The sequence below is a fragment of the Pan paniscus genome, chromosome 9, assembly GCF_029289425.2.
Source record: "Pan paniscus chromosome 9, NHGRI_mPanPan1-v2.0_pri, whole genome shotgun sequence".
Lineage (NCBI taxonomy): Eukaryota > Metazoa > Chordata > Mammalia > Primates > Hominidae > Pan > Pan paniscus.
In genome coordinates this window covers 7,115,571-7,136,926 of record NC_073258.2, presented here as the reverse complement: position 1 = coordinate 7,136,926, position 21,356 = coordinate 7,115,571, and the positions used below count along the sequence as shown (strand labels likewise).

Here is a 21,356-nt window from a genome sequence, read left to right as displayed (position 1 = left end):
CCTATGACTAACCCTGGATCCCCCACACTCCATAAATAGGCTTCCCTAACTCTCTCCTTTTGAAATACTTTCTTCCATTGAATTGTTCTTCTTAACTGCAGCAAGTTAATAATCTAACATTGTTTGACTACAGGTATGGCCCTAGTGTTCTTTAGCTACTGGGTTTTAGCAAAATTTATAAACATAAGAATTCTGGTTTTTTTGTTTGTTTTTTTGTTTGAGACGGAGTCTCGCTCTGTCGCCCAGGCTGGAGTGCAGTGGCGCGATCTTGGCTCACTGCAAGCTCCGCCTCCCGGGTTCACGCCATTCTCCTGCCTCAGCCTCCCGAGTAACTGGGACTACAGGCGCCCACCGCCACGCCCGGCTAATTTTTTGTATTTTTTAGTAGAGAAGGGGTTTCACCGTGTTAGCCAGGATGGTCTCTATCTCCTGACCTCGTGATCCGCCTGCCTCGGCCTCCCAAAGTGCTGGGATTACAGGCGTGAGCCACCGCGCCCGGCCAAACATGAGAATTCTTAAGCACGAGGCAGAGAGTTATATAAGAAATGCCTGAAATATTTATTTGGGGGTCCTAAAAGCAGTGCCTGAGACAGGGACTTGGGTGAAGGTAGTGTAATTAAGACATGTTTCTAGAAAATAGGAGTGAGGGAACAGAGACAGTGAGACAAGGAAGAAGCAAATTCAACACAGAGTTATTACCAAGGTTGCTGCTGTGGACAATGACCACTCAACTCTGCTAGGACTCTGTTCAGAATGACTTGGGGAATTTCTATCCAAAGGCTGGACTAGGGCATTTGCAGTCAACTGTCTTCCTCATTTGACCCAAGGTTGCCCCTGGGCTTTGCCTACTTCTATGGCTTTGAAGAAAGCACAAAAGCAGAAAAACGTGGAGAAATGGCACCAATTTAAAGTGGGAGAAATACTCAGAATGAATTAAAATGTCTTTCACAGCCCCCGGTAAAGTCAGAAGTGGGCCAAGGCGGTATGACATGAGACACAGAGCATCCGTTCCACCTGGGTGTGGGGAGTGGAGGGTGGTAAAGGTTTGAGAAATCTTGGATTCATGTATCTCTATTGCATTTAATATTACCACATGCTGAGGGCTTACTGTTCATCCTCCAGTAAAATAATACCTTACTTACATAATCCTCAAAACAAGCATCTGGGGCCGGGAGCAGTGGCTCACACCTATAATCCCAGCACTTTGGGAGGCCCAGGCGGGCCGATCATGAGGTCAAGAGATTGAGACCATCCTGGCTAACACGGTGAAACCCCATCTCCACTAAAAATACAAAAATTAGCCAGGTGTGGTGACGCGCGCCTGTAGTCCCAGCTACTCAGGAGGCTGAGGCAGGAGAATCACTTGAACCCAGGAGGCAGAGGTTGCAGTGAGCAGAGATTGTTCCACTGCACTCCAGTCTGGCGACAGAGCGAGACTCTGTCTCAAAAAAACATATATAAAAAAATTAAATTAAAAAAAACAAGCATCTGTGTTGATGGCCACTGTTCAGACTAGGAAACTGAGGCACAACTGGGAGTTGTATAATTTTCTGAGTCACTCAATACTTCAGACTTGAACCCAGGTCTCTCTGACTTCCCAGTGTACTCTTTGTGAATGAAGATTGTAGCCTGACCAGGCAGGCATGGACCAGCATGGACTGGCATGGACCGGCCCAGCAAAGTGATGACTGATACTAGGAAAAGACTTCCCCGACAGGAGGTGACTTTGCACAAATCACATTCTTCTGTGTACTTCTGTTTTTTCCAGATGAAACATGGGCAACAGTGTAACACTTGCCCTTCAGAGATCAAGGAGGGTTCAGTCACAGGCACAGGATCATTTGCTTTCAATGTTTCTGCATCTCTTCTGCAAGGAAAAAGAGCATTAGAAGTGTAAGCCAATCTGTCCCAGTTCCCACAGGTTCTACCCACGAGAGTTATGTGAGATTTTCTTTTTCTTTTTTTTTTTAAGCCACTTCATTGAAGTCTGATTGACATACAAAAAGTTATAGATTTTTAATGTATACAACTTGATATATTTGAACATAAGTGATATACCCTTAAAACAATCACCGTAACTAATGTGGTAAACTTATCCATCACCTCCAAAAGTTTCCTCTCACCTCCTTTATTGTTGTTGTTGTTGCTATTGTTTTTCGTTCTGTGGTAAGAGCACTTAACGTAAGAGCTAATCTCTTAACACATTTTTAAGTGTACAATACAGTAGTGTTAATCACAGGCCCTATGTTGGGTTGCTTTTAAAGAGATGCCTTCCCTCGTGCTCCATACTACGTTCCCAAGGAGCAGGTCCAGAGAGAACCTGGGGGCAGGGGTAAAACACAAGAATAGCCTGCCCTGGGTCCTATATTGGGGGAAGGACAGAGCCCTGGAATGGAATTTGGAGCTCTGAGCTACATCTCATGTTCTGCCACTAGGAGGATGACCTTACTTAATTCATATAATCTCTTGGGATTAACTATAAAACATGGTGATTGAATTAGGACATCTCTAAATCCTGCCCCCATTCTAAATATTACATTCCCTGGACACCACTAAGAAGTCACAGGCAATTCCAAAGGGCCTGCAAAGGCTGACACTCTCTGCGGTGTCCTTGGAAACTATTCTCTGACCCACACGAGAAAGCCAGCCCCCTTCCCTGTGGCCACCTCTTTGCCCAAACATGGCATTTCTCCACTTGATCTCCTACCTCTTGTTCCTGCCAATTATGACTCTCTTCAAAAATCAAACCTGTTCCCAAATATTGTGGATTTTCTACCCCAAGAGATATTCACAGGTTTCCTATAAGGAAACATAGTCCAATAAAAAGAACAGATAGTTATCTTACTCATCAACTCAATTCACTCTTTGTGGGCTGGCTTTCATCTGTTTGCTAGGGATGATAATGCTGTCTATGCTCAGTGCTTTTGTGAAAATTATGTGCAGTGATCCACAGACAATGCCCAGGATAGTATTAATACATAGTATAAACTCAACAAATACTCATTATTATTACCATGGAAACGGGATAGGTAATAATATCTGCCTCACAGGAAAATGGAGGGGATAAGAATGTGCATTGGTGTGTGTGACAAGCAAGTCACAGATTTTCTTAAAACACTCACTTGGTCACATCTGCCTAGAAACTTGAAGCTTAAGAACTGGGTTCTCGTTCTCTCTCTCTCTCTCTCTCTCTTGCTGTCTCTCTTCTCTCTCTCTCTCTCTCTCACTGTCTCTCTTCTCTCTCTCTCTTGCTGTCTCTGTTCTTTCTTTCTTTCTTTCTCTCTCTCTCTCTCTTCTCTCTCTCTCTTGCTGTCTCTGTTCTTTCTTTCTCTCTCTCTCTCTTTCTCTCTCTCTCTCTCTTGCTGTCTCTGTTCTTTCTTTCTCTCTCTCTCTCTTTCTCTCTCTCTCTCTCTCTCTCTCACACACACACACACACACACACACACACACACACACACACACACAGTAGTACCAAGACTAAGATTGGAGGACAGTAAAAAGAAAGGTAGCATGGTGAGCAGGGGACGTGGGATTCAAATAGGTTTGAAGTGAGCCTAAAATGACTGATCTATGCACTGAAGAAGGAATGGCAACAGAAAGGCCAGTTTCCAATGTTGTCTCAGGAAAATATGATTGAAGTTTAAAAGGTGGTGAATTAAAAGGGAGGGGTTATGGCCACTGCTTATTTCTTGTTCACAAGGATCAGCGTCCTGGGAGTGTGTTTGCCTTCCTGTTCTCATTAATCTGGAAGGGCTTCCTGGGTGTTTTGGGAGCTGAATCAACTCACTGAGGTGGTCCTAGACAGCTTCTTCCGTGAGAGGCTTCCAGAATTGGGAGTCTCAGGCAAGTGGTCACTATAGTGAGAGTATCTTTCCCAGTGAAACAGGGTCTCCAGGGACTAAGGACCATAAAAACATTGCCCTTTTCCCAGCCATGTTTATGTTGGCCTGGTCAGTGGAGGGTACCAGTTTAGGTGGCCAATTCCCCCGGAGAGCCACAGTCTGAGGTTGCCCAATAAATAGGACAGCTCCCATCCCCCAGTAATTTCATCTAGCCCCCATCTCTGAGCAGCACATCATCTATCCCAGACTAGATTGATAAGAAATAAGAGAAGAACATAAATGTGTTTGTGTCTGGGGATAGATATTTCCTTAGGCATTTTATTATTGTAAGAAAAGATTTACGCTCAATATTATTTATGACCAGAGATTACCAGCATCACATATTTGGGATTCTTTCCGACTATAATCATCACCAATTCTCCCAGCTGGTGCTAAAGTTATTGCCCAGTGTCCGTTTCTTAATATCATTTAATGTTAAACCTTCAAGAATGATTGACAATGTTTGGCAATGTTTCAGGACCTAAAATATAAAAGAAACAAAAAAAAATAATAGTGGATATTACAATGAGTATCAGATATAAAACCAAATGTATTGAGAGCCCTCAGTGCGCCCATGGAGGAATAAACAAGGTACAGCAGCCACAGAGAAGGGAGAAACCAGCTTTGTTGTGGAGATGAAGGAAAGCTTCATGAACAGGTGACATTTAAACAGGGGCCAGATTGAGGTTTGGGGGAAGTAAGTGAGATTAAAGCAGAGGGAGTATATGGAGACATCAAATAGTGAGGTGACTTCTGACAATGCAAGAAGATTTTATTGCCAGAGCATAGGCCATGTGTTCCCCTGAGTTCTCCTAAGACAAAAGCCTAAGAGCAGCTACTCTACTGGGGACTGGACCCAGTAAGCAAAAGTCAGGGACAGGGAGTTTGGAGCAGGGAAAAGGGAGAGCCCAAACAAACATGCACTGTAGAGTTGTCCACATAATATGAGACTGTTGCCAGTTCTTGCAGTACTTGCCCATAATCTTCTTCCTGGGGGAAGTAAATGAAAAGTAATTATTCCTCCTGTATTCAATTAGTTAAGAATTGCTCCACAGAGCATTAACTCCCAAAACTGGCAGACTGCCTATGCTTGAGTATTCAGTGGGTTCCCATGGGCCCCCACGACAGAGCATCAGAGGAGAAACCCCAGGGTCCAGATGAGCCTGTGACAGGCTGCACCTGCACAGAACTGGTAGCCATAGCAGTGGCTGAAATGGGAATTGAAGTTGCAGGGATTTTAAATGATTTACAATTATCTCAGGAGCCAAGGCTGAATAGATGAATTAAAAATCTTAAAAGAGATTCCTCCCACATTGGGGAAGACAGAATAGACATATTTTCCTATTTATTTGCTAAGAACATGTTTCTATTTATTTGCTAAGAACAACTAAAAACCTTGGGCATTGTGTATAAAACAAACACAAAATTCCAAGGGTAGACAAGAGGCAGACCATCTAAGGAGCTTGGGATATGAGGAATGACATCATGAAATAGAGGAATGACATAGTGGTCATCCTTAATGATTGAATTTTCTTCTTACCTCATATATCTGACTTGGAGCTGAAGAAACTGACAACACAGAAATGCTAACGTGCACAAATAGTAAAAGCCCTCTCAAAAGCCTGCTCCCTCTAGCCAATGAAAGGGGGATCCTAGCAAGGCAGAAGATTCAAAAAACCACTTTACTCCAGCAAAACACTGCAGAAAAAAAAAAAAACAAAAAAAAAACTGTGACCACATGACCCCCAACTCATGTCAGCAAAGGCCAAATGGAGAACCCAGACTTCCAACCTCATGAGGCTGTAATGAGGCACCCAACACCCTCCTCAGGGTGGTGGTATCAGAGAATGTCGAATAGGCAGTTGAGACTGTCATTCCTGCCAGCCAATAATGAGTAGCCCCTTTCTCCATGGTGTCAGTGGAAACCACGCGGGTGCCTGGATTTCAACCCTCACTGGGCAGTAATGAGATGTCCATCCCATCCCCAATGGGATGATGGCAGAGGAGGCCTAGTAGAGAATCAAGATATTCACCGCCACCCCAGAGTAATGAGGACCCTCGCACCATGTTATCATAAAGAAAATGTGGAGAAAATACCCATCTTCACTTAGCGGTAATAAATCCCCCACCACCAGTATCAACGGAGACCAAATTTAAAAAGAATAAAAGTTACACGCAATATGTTCTCCAATACAATGTAATCACAGAAAGATAACTTGGAAATTCCTAAATAATTAATGATAACAAAAAGCAGTCTCAATGGAAATAAAAAATAATTTGACGTGAATAAAAATGAAAATAAAACATACCGAAATTTGTATAACACAGATAAAACAGTGCTGAGAAGAACATTTGTAGCTTAAATGAATATATTAAAAAGGAAGAAAAGTCTCATATCAATAATCTAGGCTATGCCATCAAGAACCAAGGAAAAGAAGAGCAAAACAAAACCCAAAGCAAGTAGAAGGAAATCATAGAGATAAGAGAAGAAATCAATAAAATTAAAAACAGAAAAAAATAAATAAAATCTTTGAAACAGAGCTGATTCCTTGAAGAGATCAATAAAATTAATAAGCTCCTAGCAAGACTAACAGAGAAAAAAGAAAGAAGGCACGAATTAATAATATCAGGAATGAAAAGGAGGTTATTATTACAGACTCTGTGTACATCAAAGGAATAATGAGGAAATACTACAAACAATTCTATACACAGAAAAGTGGACCACTTCCTAGTAAAACACAAACTACCACAACTCCCAAAATATGAATATATAATTTGTAACCCTGTAACGATTAAGAATTGAATTTTTAGTTTATAAAATCCCCAAAAAGAAATTCATAGGTCCAGATTGTTTCACTAGAAAATTCTAACAAACATTAAAAGAAGAATTCTACACTATCTCTTCCAATAAATGGAAAAGGAGAAAACATCTCCCAATATGTTTTGTGACGTTAGAATTACTCTGATAACAAAACAGTACAAAAACCACAAAAAAAAAAACTACAGGCTAATATCTCTCATATATAGACACAAACATTTTTCACAGTGCACCACACTCAGTATGGCTACTAGAATGTGGAGAAATTAGAATCCTTTAACACTGTTGATAGAAATGTAAAACAGTAAAATGTTATCACAGTTCTTCAAAATATTAAAAATAGAATTACCGTATGTTCCACTGATTCTACTTCTGGGTAATCTCAAAAGAATTGAAACCAGGATCTTGAAAGTATATTTGCACACTCATGTTCATAGCAGCACTGTTCACAATAGTCAAAGGGTGGAGGCAACCAACTGTCAATGGACAGATGATGGATAAACAAATTTAGTATATACCGACAATGAAAAATTAGCCTGAAAAAGGAAGAAAATTCTGATAAGTGCTACAGCATGGACAGAACTTGAGGACATTATGCTAAGTGAAATAAGAAAGTCACAAAAAGACAAATACTGTATGTTGTCACTTATATGAGGTAGTCAAATTCTTAGATACAGAAAGTGGAATGGTGGTGGCCAGGAGACGGGGAAGGGGCAAATGGGAAATTGTTTGTTTAATGGGTATAGAATTTCAGTTTCACAAGATGAAAATGTTCTGGACATTAGTTGTACAACAATGTAAATATGCTTAACACTACTGAATTGTACACTTAAAAATGGTTGGGCCAGGCGTGGTGGCTCACGCCTGTAATCTCAGCACTTTGGGAGGCCAAGGCAGGTGGATCACGAGATCAGGAGTTCGAGACCAGCCTGGCCAATACAGTGAAACCTCGTCTCTACTAAAACTACAAAAAATTAGCCAGGCATAGTGACGCGTGCCTGTAATCTCAGCTACTTGGGAGGCTGAGGCAGGAGAATCACTTGAACCCAGGAGGCGGAGGTTGCAGTGAGCGGAGATCGCGCCATTGCACTCCAGCCTGGGCAACAGAGCAAGACTCCATCTCTAAAAAAAAAAAAAAGGGTTAAGATGGTAAAGTTTATGTTATGTGTACTTTTTAAAATTATAACCAAGCATGTTTTGTTTTCAGGAGGGCCAGTCTTGTTCAATATTCAAAAATCAAGTAAACTGCCATATTAACAGCATTAAAAATAAATTTCACATGATGATATAAATTGATACAGAAAATGCATTTGATAAAAATTCAACAAACATTTATGATGAAAACTCAGAAAAATAAGAACAGAGGAGAAATTCCTCAACTTGAAGATGAGCATCTATAAATACCTATAGTTAATGTTATAGTTAATGGTGAATGACTGAATGTCTTCCCTCTAAACGTGGGAACAAAGAAAAAATGTCGACTGTCATCATTCTTATCCAACATAGTCCATAGTCAACGCAATAAAGCAGGAAAAAAAGTAAAAGGCATACAGACAAAAATAAAGAAATGAAATATCCCTGTTTGTACATTATATTATATACCTAATATTACATACATAGAAAAATATTCAAATAATCTATTTTTTTAAAAAACCCTAAAACTAAGTGAGTTCCACGAAGTTATCATATTATACAAGAAAAAATGATAAATTAGACTCTATTAAAGTTAAAAATTATTGCTCTGTCAAAATTCCTGCTAAGAGGATGAAAAGAGGACCCAGAGAGTGGGACAATGTATTCCCAAACCAAGGATACAACAAAGGACTAGTGTCTAGAATATATAATGTCTCAAAATAACAAAGTTATAGCGATATAGAACACATTTGTGGTTTTCAGGGATTAAGAAGGGGATGGCAAAGGAGGAAAGTGAGCATAAATGCAAAAGGGCAACATGAGGAATCCTTGTGGTGGTGGGAATATTCAATGCCTTGACTGTATCAATGTTAATATTCTTACTGTTTTATTTTGCAAGTGACTTTATTTTTTCCAGATTTATTGAGGTATAATTGACAAATAAAAATTGTATATGTTTACAGCATACAGTATGGTGATTTTATTTTTGTTTTTGTTTCAACTTTTATTTTAGATTCAGAGGGTACACGTGCACATTTGTTACATGGGAAAAATGCATCTGGCTGGGTTTTGGTGTATGAATGATCCCATCACCCAGATAGTGAGGATAGTATCTGGTGGGTAGTTTCTCAGCCCACACCCCCTTCCCACCCTCACTCCTCTAGTAGTCTCCAGTGTCTATTGTTGCCATCTTTATGTCCACGTTTACCCTAACAACATAATGTTTTGATATATGTATACATTGTGAAGTGATTACCACAATCGAGCTAATTAACATGCTAATCACCTCACATAGTTCCCTTGTGTGTCTGTGTGTGTTGAGAACTTTCAAGATCTCTTAGCAAATTTAAAGTATACAATCGGATATAATTAATTATAGTCACCATGCTGTACATTAGATCAGATTTTATTCATCCCACGTAACTGAAATTTTGTACCCTTTAAACACCTCACCATTTTTCCCACCCAGCAGCCCCAATCATTGGAAACCATCGTTCTACTCTCTGCTTCCATGAGTTTGACTTTTTTAGATTCCACTTATAAGTGAGATCATGTAGTACTTGTCTTTCTGTGCCTGACTTATTTTACTCAACATAATTTCCTCCAGGTTCATCCATGTTGTTGCAAATGACAGGGTTTCCTTCTTTATTAAGGCTGAGTAGTGTGTGCGTGTGCGTGTGTGTGTGTGTGTACGTGTGTGTGTGCATCACCTTTTCATTTTCCCTTTATCTGTTGATGGGGATTTGGGTTAATTCCATATCTTGGCTCTTGTGAATAATATTGCAAAGAACATGGGCATACAGATATCTCTTTGAGATACTAATTTCATTTTTTGGGATATATATCCAGAAAAGGGATTGCTGGATCTTATGGTAGTTCTAGTTTTATTTTTTGAGGAACCTCCGTATTATTTTCCATAATGACTATATTGATTTACATTTTGACCAATAGTATACAAGGGTCCCCCTTTCCTCACCAACACTTACCATTTTTTTCATTTTTGATAATAACCATTCTAATAAATACGAGCTGATAATGTGGTTTTGATTTGCATTTCACTAACGATTATTGATGATAAACATCTTTTCAAATACCTTTTAGCCCACGGGTCCTCTTCATATTTTGAATTTAGGTCAGTCACACTGTAAGAATGAAGGGAGGCCTGTTGGGATATGCAAGACAGCAAGGAAAAATTCTTAGGTTGAATGACTCCCTGCCCCTCTAAAGAAAAAAACAGACAGCTGGTGGCTACATTCATCTCTCCCTGTTTCAGGGCCCTTTTCTCCCCATCTAGGCCCTCAGATTGCTTGATTCGTATCTTCTGTTGAAGAAAATGGAGCTCCCACAATGTCCATGAGGAGTAGACACAGGAAGTGGGGCTGCTTCCCCTGGATGTCCATCCCTGGGGGCTAAGATGGAGTGGAGGGAAGACACCACTGACCCTGACAACCTAAAAGGCTGTCACTGAGAGAGGCTACAAAGTGGTCTCTGTGACTCCAAATGGAAAAGCTGATGTCACTGAGGAGCACAGTAAAGGAAGTGATTGAAGTGCCCAGTGAAGCTTCCTGCAGGTGTGGCAGAGTGGAAACACTGACAGAGTGGGGAACTCAGACTCATTGAGCTCAAGGTATTGAGCACAGAGAGAGACATGATGATTCTAGCTCTCTCGTCTCCTCCACAGCTCAGTTGCTTAAATGTAGCTCTCCTTCCCAACACACACACCCCAGTCATTTTCTATTGCCCAGGAACAAGTTAGCAGAGAATCTTCTGGGTGGCCTGGGCCCCAGGGATCCCTGGGGAACAGCATCTCACCAGGGCATCTAGCCAAGGGTGTAAAGATGGGACGTCAGTTCCAGAGCCTTCCTGGGCTCCTTCGGGATGTGGAGAGGTAAAGAAGGCTTTGACAACAAGCAGGGTGAGTAACACAGGGCCTGGACTCAATCCCTTCTGCACTATTTAGAAGGGAAGGGGCCTGCTCAATGAGTCTGAGTTCCCCACTCTGTCAGCTACCACCAAAAGGAGGAATCAGTGGGATGAGAGATGAGCAGGTGTCAGAAGCAGGAAAGGAGTGAGGAGGCCTGGACTTCCATAGATGGCAAGAACATGCCCCTAGATGAGGGAGAGTAAGGAAAGAGGCAACGTTCCTGAACACAGAGATTTCTCAATTCAGATCATTATTCAGAAACCTAGACTCTGTGACCAAGGGGATTCATACTCTTTGGTTTCTCTAAGTAGGGCAACTCTGTGAGGGAATCTTAAGATCCCATCTCAGGTAGCATCCTGGGGATGATCTGAATGTTTGCTTGAGATGTCACCTTTCGCCATGAGATTGTTCTTCATATTCTCTTGGATAAGAAGAGCCTTTAAGGAAAGCACTTGACTTGGAGGTAGAGGAAAGCAAACATGTTGAATCACTCCTTTTGACTCCCACAGACAACGTACAGTCATGGAACATTCTTAGAGTATTAAAATAAACATAAGTTAGAAATCACCCACATTTTTCCTCCTTCTTCCGGGAAGAGTTATGATTTTTAAATAGGTTTGACTCTTTTATGTCCTAGATATAATAGCAGAAAACCAAACCTGGTCTAATTTCCAGAGTTGAGAGATTTAACTTTAAACTTTCTGAGTCCATGGGAACTAAGAAACATGGTAATCCAAGCTGTCTACTAGAATGGGTATTTATAGAAAAGAAAGAAAACAAAAGCAAAAATTTTCATTTAAATACACAGAATTCATCCCTCATGTCAGACCTCTCATATCACTGTAATATTTACAATACATGAAAATGGATGAAAAGACAATTATCTGGAGATGAGAAAACTTAGTTTGATTGTACAAAGTGCCACAAATTTTTGGCAACTTGTCCTAAGAGGTACTGTATAGTCACATCTTTAAGTGTTCAGCTTCTTGTAATATGGAACCAAACTTAGCATTTTGATCCTTCTACCACATCCAGGAGAAATAGATCAGACAAATACCCAGAGTTACGGAGGACCTGCGTTTCAACTAGGAGACAACTGAGAGTTCTAGGATAACGCATTTGTGAGTCACTGGAGAACAGATAAATCAATCCAGGCTGGAAGAAAGGGAAATGTCACATTAACTTCAGCAAGATTTATCCTCAGATTGCCGAAAGTTAAATGGAGAGTCCAGAACTTACCCTGTATTCTGATTTATGTTACCAATGACAAAGAGACTATTTTCTGGATTGACCTTACCTAACTTTAAATAAGACTGACTGAAAATAACAATTAATTTAATTAATCTGAAGGAGTCATTGATCTTTTCTGTATGCAAACTATACAGTAAAAGTTGTGAACATGTGCACTAGAGGAGGCTTTATTAAGGCTTGGGGTAAAGAGGAGTGGATTATATAAATAAAGAAATCATTATTCAATAATGTATTCACTTGCTCATCCATTGATTGTCCCTGAAAAAAAAAAAAAGAGCAGAGATTTGGAAATCATCAAAATCAGAACATTAGGATTGAATGAGGTTTCTGAAGAAATGTCACTTGAATTAGTAAAAAGAAAATAAAAAATGGAGAGGCAATTAGCATAATAAACGGCAAATAGTATGAAGAACCAAAAGGGTTATACTGAGTAAAGACAGTTTTAAAGAAATAGGAAAACACTGCATCTGCAGAGCCCTAAATCATGTCACCATGAAACATTAGAAGAAAATAGGGACTTCCAGCTAATCTGCTCCAAGCGGCCCACATTTTACCAATCTCTAGCATCTAGTATAATGCAGACAGTTTGAGACTGTTGAAAGGTTTAAGTGAAGTAGACCTGAATTTGAATTTGTACAGTCACATCTAGACTGGCCTGGAGGAACTCAACCTCTCTCTCTAGTTTTATTTGTTTTAAAATAATAATATTATTATTATTGTTATAGCTATCTTTTTTAAGAAGATGATAATATCTACCTTGCATGATTGTTTTATAAGCAGAGAGGTATTATGTACAATCAGAAATGTGAAAAGTCTAATATCTGGAACATAGCATACTGAATGATTGATCCATTAGTAAATTTATTTGCCCAGCATCAGACAATAACATTAGTAGCATTCGTAGAACAGACTCCACAGAACATTGAAACTAGCCTAAATTTATGTCTTTGATTCATGTTTTAACAGGTGTCTTTGGAAATTCTAACTTTAGGGGAGAACCTCAGGCTCCTTGGGCCTGCAGCTTTGGCCCTCCCGACTAGGAAAGACAATGTTAAGTGATTTAGGGGGAGGCACATTCAAGGACAAAAGACTTTAGGAAGGATATGCTAAGGGGCTGAAGGAAATATTTGTCTGACATTCCTAAATTCTGGGAAATGTTGAGTCACTGGGGTGCAGAAATGATTCTTGTAATTTGCAGCCTGAATTGCAAGGGCATCCAATGACCCAGTCAATATTCTCTGGGCAAGACACAGAAAGACCTCACATCTTTGACAGTTCTTAGTGACCTGGTAAGAATCAAATCATCACTTCATTTACCAAAATATTCCTACTACCTATTTTCATTCTTACCCTGAAACTTTCTCATTGGTGGGACTTGATTACTAGAGAATGTCAGGATTTTGCCCTCAAATCTTACACACACACACACACACACACACACACACACAAGGTTTCTTTTGTTTTGTTTTTTGTTTTGTTTTGTTTTGTTCTCGTTTTGTTTTGCGTTGTTTTTGAGACAGAGTTTCACTCTTGTTGCCCAGGCTGGAGTGCAATGGCAGGATCTCAGCTCACTGCAACCCCTGCCTCCCGGGTTTAAGTGATTCTCCTGCCTCAGCACCCAAGTAGCTGGGATTACAGGCATGTGCCACCACGCCTAGCTAATTTTGTATTTTGAGTAGAGACAGGGTTTCTCCATGTTAGTGACGCTAGTCTCAAACTCCCAACCTCAGATGAACCGCCCTCCTGGGCCTCCCAAAGTGCTGGTATTATAGGCGTGAGCCACCGCGCCCGGCCACAGTGGAGTTTTAATAGCTGTTTTATGGGGAAGGCTGCAGTTTTCATCTTTCTTTGATAGATTTAAGCATTTCTCTCCACTCACTTTAGTAAAAATGTTTTCCTTCTTTGTATACCTGGCAAAGTAATTGTGAGACTCCAGTGACATAATTACTGTGAAAGCACTTAGAATACTGCAAAAAATATACTATCAGTGGAATAACAATAAGGACCAGGACAAAAACAACAATGTGATGATGATAATTATGAGTATTGATAGTGTGTTTTACATCTGAAATAAAATTAGCAAACACTTTCATTTAGTGAAGACACTGTATGTTAAAGTGAAAGCAGTATAAACTGTATAGTTAACAGCAACTAAATTCTATAATACAACATATCATCTTTTATTCTTGAAAATGCTAAGGCCAGGTATGGTGGCTCATACCTATAATGCCAGCACTTTCAGAGGCTGGGGTGGGAGAATTGCTTAATTCCAGGAGTTCAAGACCAGACTGGACAACACTGTGATACCCTGTCTCTACAAAAATTTAAAAAATAAATAATTAGCTAGGCATGGTGGCACAGACCTGTAGTCCCACCTACTCAGGAGTCTAAGGCAGGAGGATCGCTTGACCCCAGGAGTTTGAGGCTGCAGTGAGCTATGATCTTGGCACTGCGCTCTAGCCTGAGCAACAAAGCAAGACCCTATCTCAAAAAAGAGGAAAGAAAAGAAAAGTAAAGAAAAGAAAGGAAAAGAAAAGAGAAAGAGAGAGAGAGAGAAAGAGAAAAAGAAAGAGGAAGAGAGGAAGGAGAGGGAGGGAGGGAGGGAGGGAGGGAAAGAAAATGCTAAGAGAGCGAATTTTAACTGATATTCCCCACAAAAATCATAAATGTATGAGGTAATGCTTGTGTTAAATAGCTAGATTTCACCATTCCACAGTGTACATATACTGGAAAACTTCATGTTGTACAGGATAAATACATACATTTTTATGTCAATTTAAAGAAATAAACATGAGAAAAAAACAAATTCTATATCTACCATTATCATTCATGTCTTGCTAACTAGGGAAGAGTTACGCTATCCCTTAAGACTTGAATTTCATTTGAGGGCGTATTAGTTAATGTCTGCACATTCCTGGAACAGTTAATAATAACAGACCAAGGGCTAGGAAAAATGGAAAACAATTAATGAAAAAGCCTACACAGCATAAATAAATGTCTTTCTACTGACAGGCATCCTGTCAATGTCCTCCTATCTACTCAGATTGAAGAACTCACATCTCTCCAGAGCCTTTGGCTGCCTCCCTAGGATGCTCCCTTCCCAGACCTATGTCAACATCTCCTTCTTCCAACCGCCTGCTCTTCTCATGATTGGCATCCCAGGGCTGGAGGCCGTCCATGGCTGGCTCGCCATCCCTTTCTCCTCCATGTACACTGTGGCCCTCACTGGGAACTGCCTGATCCTCCTGGCTGTGAAGAGGACCCCCAGCCTGCACCAGCCCATGTGCTACTTCCTGTCCATGCTGGCGCTCCCCAAAGCGGGCCTCACCTTGTCCACACTGCCCATCACCTTGGCTGTGCTCTGGTTTGACCATCGGCTCATGGGCTTCAATGCCTGCCTGGTCCAGATATTCTTCCTGCACTCCTCTGTGGTGGAGTCCTCAGTGCTCCTGGCCATATCCTTTGACCACTTTGTGGCCATCTCCAACCCCCTGCACTATGCAGCTGTCCTCACAAATAGTGTCATCATCAGGATTGGGCTGGCCATTGTGGCTCAAGTTACCTTGTGCCTCTTCCTGTGCCAGTTCTGGTTAAGTGTCTAAATTTCCGCCCTGGTGATGACATCCTATCCCACTCGTTCTGTTTCCACCCTGATGTAATGAGGCGGGCCTGTGCTGACATCACGATCAATGTATGCTATGGGCTCTACGTGGTTGTTTCTACAGGGGGCATAGACTTGCTGCTCATCTTTCTGTCCTATACCTTCATCCTGCACACAGTCATGGGTCTGGCTGCTCCCAGGGAGCGCATCCGGGCCCTCAATACCTGTGTTTCCCACATTCTGGCTGTCTTTGTCTTCTTTATTCCAGGTATCACCGTGTCCATGATCCACCATTTTGGGAGGCACCTGCCCCACATTGTACATGCTCTTGTTACCTATGTGTACCTGGTGATGCCTTCTGTGCTCCACCCCATCATTTACAGTATGAAGTCCAAGCCCATCAGGGAGGCCATCCTCAGGATGCTGATGGGGAGCAGCCAAGGCTGATGAAATTACAAAATATTATAGGGCCGGGGTAACATTAAAGAGACTGCTATAGCCTTACAGAAACCTGTTAGACCCAGCTAGCACTGAAAATCCCTAATCTGTGCTAAGATAGTGGGAAGCCCATAAGGCTTATTTATGTTACAAATTTACGTTCAGCATTTACTTTGTAAGAAAGTAGTGATGAGGATGAAAGACTGAGAAATAAATGAAATGTGTTCCTTTGTCTCTGAAAGCTCACAAACTTGTGCCAGGAGAAAGGCAAGTAAAGACACAGCCAGACTATAAACCAATAAGTGCCATAGTAACGTTCCTCTCAAAAGATTGCTAGAGACTACAAATTGGTCATTGACAGAACATTCCTGGGAAAGTGTGGCAAGCTTCCACAAAGAAGAGAATAATTTTTATTTCACCTTGAAAAACTTAGAATTTTTCTAGGCTAAGTAGGAATTAAATAAGAAACAGAAAAATCTAGAAAAAAAAGAGCAACGTGAAAAAAAGACTCCACGTTTTGAAAAAGGAAAAGTGTTTGTGAAAAGGTTTGCATTCCTGTACTTCTTTATGTCTCTACCGCTTATGTCTTTATAGGCGTGGCTGCGGCATAGGGTAAGAAGAGGGAATGGTAGGGGATGAAGAAGTAGGTGACCAAATTGTATAGGACTGTGCATACTATGCTAAGTTGTTTGGTTTGTATCTAGTACCTAAAAATCATTATATTTTTACTATAAGTTAGTAGTATAAATTGCAGATTAGAAGTGTGTTGGACATATGAACAAAACTAGAACCAGGAAGACTAATCAGTTTAACCTCTTATCTGGCCTCAGTTTTCCCAGATACCTTTTACACTGCCTGGAACATTCTCATTCCCCCCATGCCTGTGTCTCATTTCAAATAAAGTATAAACCTAATTTCTCAGAAAATCCTGTCTCATTAATTCTCCTTTCCAGATTATTCAAGGTACTATGTTTGCTTCCTGCATATATACAATAGTTTGTCATTCAACTAGATGGTAAGCCCCGAGGGGGCCAACATATACTCAGTGCCTAGTACTGTTGGTGGAATAGCAGATACTCAATAGTTATTTTGAAGATTTAATGATAAATTATTTTGAATAGGAGATAAGGCAATGAGTTGTTTAATTTAAGATGTAATTTGGAGATGTTTTCCTCTAGGGAGCTTTTGGTCCTTCAGAGAAAAGAATACATGTAAATAATTGTAAACATTTGTGAGAAGGTTTTCAGCTACGTTGGGTAGACAAACTGGAAGTGTAAGAGATGCAATACTACTGACTGACTAAATTAAGTATTCTCTCTTGGTAAAGAAAAGTTCCCTATTTTCTCACCCTAGGAGGTCTCCTGGGCCTTTTTGTTGGAAGTGATGACCTTCACACCTCAGTGATATAAGTACTTTGGCTCCATAAAGGGTTCTTGTTGAAAAAAAGAAATGAAAAAGGGCTTTGGGGCATACAATACTGAGATTTGTTTACGTGTGTCTGCTGGAATGCACCTTCTTACAAGGTGAAGTTGTAAGGACATGTGTATCTTTCTCTTCACCTGTGCCACTACCCTTCCTACTACTGAAGAAGGAATTCATGCATTTTACAAGTACAAAGACAACTGAGAAATTTTTACTTTTTCCTTTAAAAGCTAAGTGTAGTGTATCCCCCCCATAGTCTAAGTTAGAGAAGAATACTAACTGCCTGTTTTTCCTTCTGTGCTCAGCCAGCCTTATCTGTACTCACCAGTTTCACATTCCTTGAGGCTCAGCAAGTTCCTGCTTCACCTCCTTAGCACAGCTGCAGAGTTACAAAGTTGATACAGAAACATGGTTTCCCAAGGATGTAGAACATGTAATATAGATAAATGTAAAAAACTGATCAACTGCCTTTGTTCTCGCTTCTGTAAGTATGCTTCCTGCATCACGTAACTCCTGACCACCGACTGCTTAAAAGGTGACTCCTTTCTTTGTCCAGGACTCATACTTTCCTGGACACTAGTCCTACTGAGCCAGGTGATCACCTTTTAATAAAGTCCTTTCCTGAACTCACTCTGTTGGGTCTCTCCTATCTCTGATTGTCCCACAACACTACGTGTGAGGTCAATTTCACAGGATCTCAGTATGTAGTGTCTGAACTGGGTAATTAGGATTTTATGTTACAGTGTTTAAGAACACAAGCTTAAGAGTCAGGAAAACAAACCTTACTCAAACTCCATCACAACTGTCTCATTCCTGTCAGCGATCTGACTTGAAGCATTTTATTCTTCGTGTATTAACAAATAGTTCTTTTATTTTTTCTTTAGTGACTCCTGTGAGCCAGACACTCTGTTACATGATGGACAAGAACACAATGCTACCAAAACCAGACTTGATCCTTGTGGAAGGAATACACATTAATTAAATATGTTTACAAAGAAATATAAATTTGCAATAGCATTAAGCAATATCCATTTAGGCTTTTCTTCCACCAGGAGACTGTGCACTCCATGAGGGAAGAATTTAAACCACCTTTTTTCTCCATTGCATTCTCAGTGCTGGGTTCACACTTATTTTAATAGCACTAAGAATGTATTTGGTGACTACATTAGTTTCCCATTGCTGCAGAGAAAAAAAAAAAGCAGCTTAAAACAATACCCATTTATTAGTTCATATTTTGAAGGTCAGAAGTGTGGGTGAGCTTCTTAGCCTTATGAGAAGTATAGCTGGGTTCTCATAAGGCTAAAATTAGTTTCAGCGGACTGGGTTCTAATTTGGGAGCCTTGGGGAAGAAACTGCTTCCACATTCATTTTGGTTATTAACAGAATCCAGTTCCTTGAAGCCGTGCCACTGGGATCACTTTTCCATTGTTCTCCATTGGCCCCTCTCAGCTCCCTAGGCTGCCCACATTCCTTCTCCCGCACTCCTCCATCATCAAGCCAGCAACAGCACATCACATCCTTGCCATGCTTTGAATATCTCTGATTTCTTCTGTCACCAGCTAGAGAAATGTCTTGTTTTTAAGGTCTCATGTGATTAGATCAGGCCCATGAGGCTATAATCTCCCTATATGAAGATCCAGTTGTGCAATACAGCATATAACACAATCCCAGAAGTGATATCTCATAATATTCAAAGGTTCTGGGAACCAGAGCAGGACATTTCTGTAGGGCCATTTTAGAATTCTGCCTATGAAAATGACTAAATAAGTGAATTAAGAATAGATGGTTCTGGCCAGGTGCGGTGGCTCACACCTGTAATCCCAGCATTTTGGGAAACCGATGCAGATGGATCACGTGAGCTCAGGAGTTCAAGACTAGCCTGGAGAACATGGTGAAACCCTGTCTCGACTAAAAATAGAAAAAATTAGCTGGGCGTGGTGGCAGGCGCCTGTAATCCCAGTTACTGGGGAGCCTGAGGCAGGAGAATTGCTTGAATCCAGGAGGTGGAGGTTGCAGTGAGCTGAGATCACGCCATTGCACTCCAGCCTGGGCGACAGAGCGAGACTGCATCTCAAACAAACAAACAAACAAAAAAGAATAGATGGTTCTATAAAAGTATACAATAAGGGTATCTTACCTGCCCTAAGGTGTAAGGAATGACTTTTCTCAAGAAATGATAATTAAGGGGAGGTCTGAATGTTAAAAAAATAATAACAATAACTGGGAAAGAATATTTAGGGGAAGGAGTATTAGGCATAAAAAACCATGTCTCCAAAGAGCTTGTAGAAGGAGGAAGTATGGTGAAATCAAGGAATGAAACAAAAGGCAGTGGGACTGGAAGTCAGTGAGCAAGGAGCCGGTGGTTGAAGAGAAGACTGAAAATAGAAACGGGCTCCACCAAAAAGATGGGAAATATTAAGAGTATTTTAAGCAGAGGAGAGAGTGGTTTTGACATGAGCACATTTGCCTTTGGAAAGATGGTTTTACACTGTGTTGCAGAGAATAGATTGAATTAAAGCTGTAATGCATGCAAATTTACCACTTATAAGGCTATCGAAATAGTCCAGATGAATTTATTGTGGCTTGGACTAGGGGAGTAGTGGTACAAATAAAGAGAAATATGGGATCAAAGTTATAAAAGCAGTAGAAATTATATAACTTTATTTGGAATTAAATATGAAGGTTAAGAGAAGAAAAAGAAAAGGCCAAGTTTCACTCCTAGGTTTGAGGCTTGCATGTCAGAATAAGTGGTGGTGAGATTAACTGATATATATGAAACATGAATGATGAATATAATTGCATAAAGAATATCATGAGTTTGATTTTTGGACACTTTGAGCTTGAAGCATCCAAATGGCTGGATTACACAGGCCATTGGAGCTATATGCCTAGAGCTCTAGACTAACCCGATAGTCTAGTCTAAAGATACAAATTATGTCACTGATATACAAATGGCAAAGTGAGTGGTGTGTGTGTGTGTGTGTGTGTGTGTGTGTGTATGAATGCATAGGAATTAGAGGCCATTAACTCAAATTTTATAGACCAGCAACAAATACAAGCATTAATTGTGTAGGAATTAGAGGCCTGATTAGAGGCCCTTTTACACCATATTCTCTCACCAAGCAGAGTAGAATGTATGTGCAAAGAAACTGAGAAGTATGCAGAGATATAAGAAGAAAACCATGAGTGTGATGCCACAAAGGGCAAAGGAAGAAAATGTATCAAGAAAGAGAGTGGTCAACTGTGTTAAACGTTGTTGAGAAATCGGGGAAGATAAAAACTAAAACCTCAGACACACAGAGGTTCCTGATGATGTGTAGTAAAAGTTCTTTGGTAGTTTGACCAAGGCCAAAACTAAACTGGAATAATGGAAGAGTTATATGAGAGATGTGTAAATGAAGGTAAGTTACAGATAACGTCTCTAAGAGATTTGGCTATTAACGGGAAGAGACAGAAGGAATATGAGTTCAGACAGATTTATACTGGTTGTTGTCATTGTTGCTTTTAATATGGAAAGGGAATTGAACATGATAAATGCTAGGAATGATTCATTTGAGAGAGTGAGGTTGAATATCTATGAGGGAGAAGAGACAATAATGTAAGTTTCCTAAGTGGTTGGGATGGAAGTGATCCAAAGCAAATTAATAGAAACCTGTATGAGACACAGCTTGATGTCATAATGATTAATAAGGACTTTGTGATACTTATGCTAGCATAAGGAAATATTTCCTTCTTTGATAAATTTATACCTCTTATGTAGGTATAAATATACCTCTTATGTAAGCATATAGGATGAAGAGCAGACTTTTCTGAGCCCTTCAGTTTTCAGTTATTATTTCCTTTAGTTTTCAATCTATTTATTCAACAACTATGAAATTAGTGTTTTAT

General features: G+C 40.3%; 1 pseudogene; it reads left to right on the top strand.

Annotated features, from left to right (window-relative positions):
- Window positions 1-15,096: 15,096 nt before the first annotated feature.
- LOC134731160 (olfactory receptor 51I2-like) lies at window positions 15,097-16,127 on the top strand (annotated as a pseudogene).
- Window positions 16,128-21,356: the final 5,229 nt, after the last annotated feature.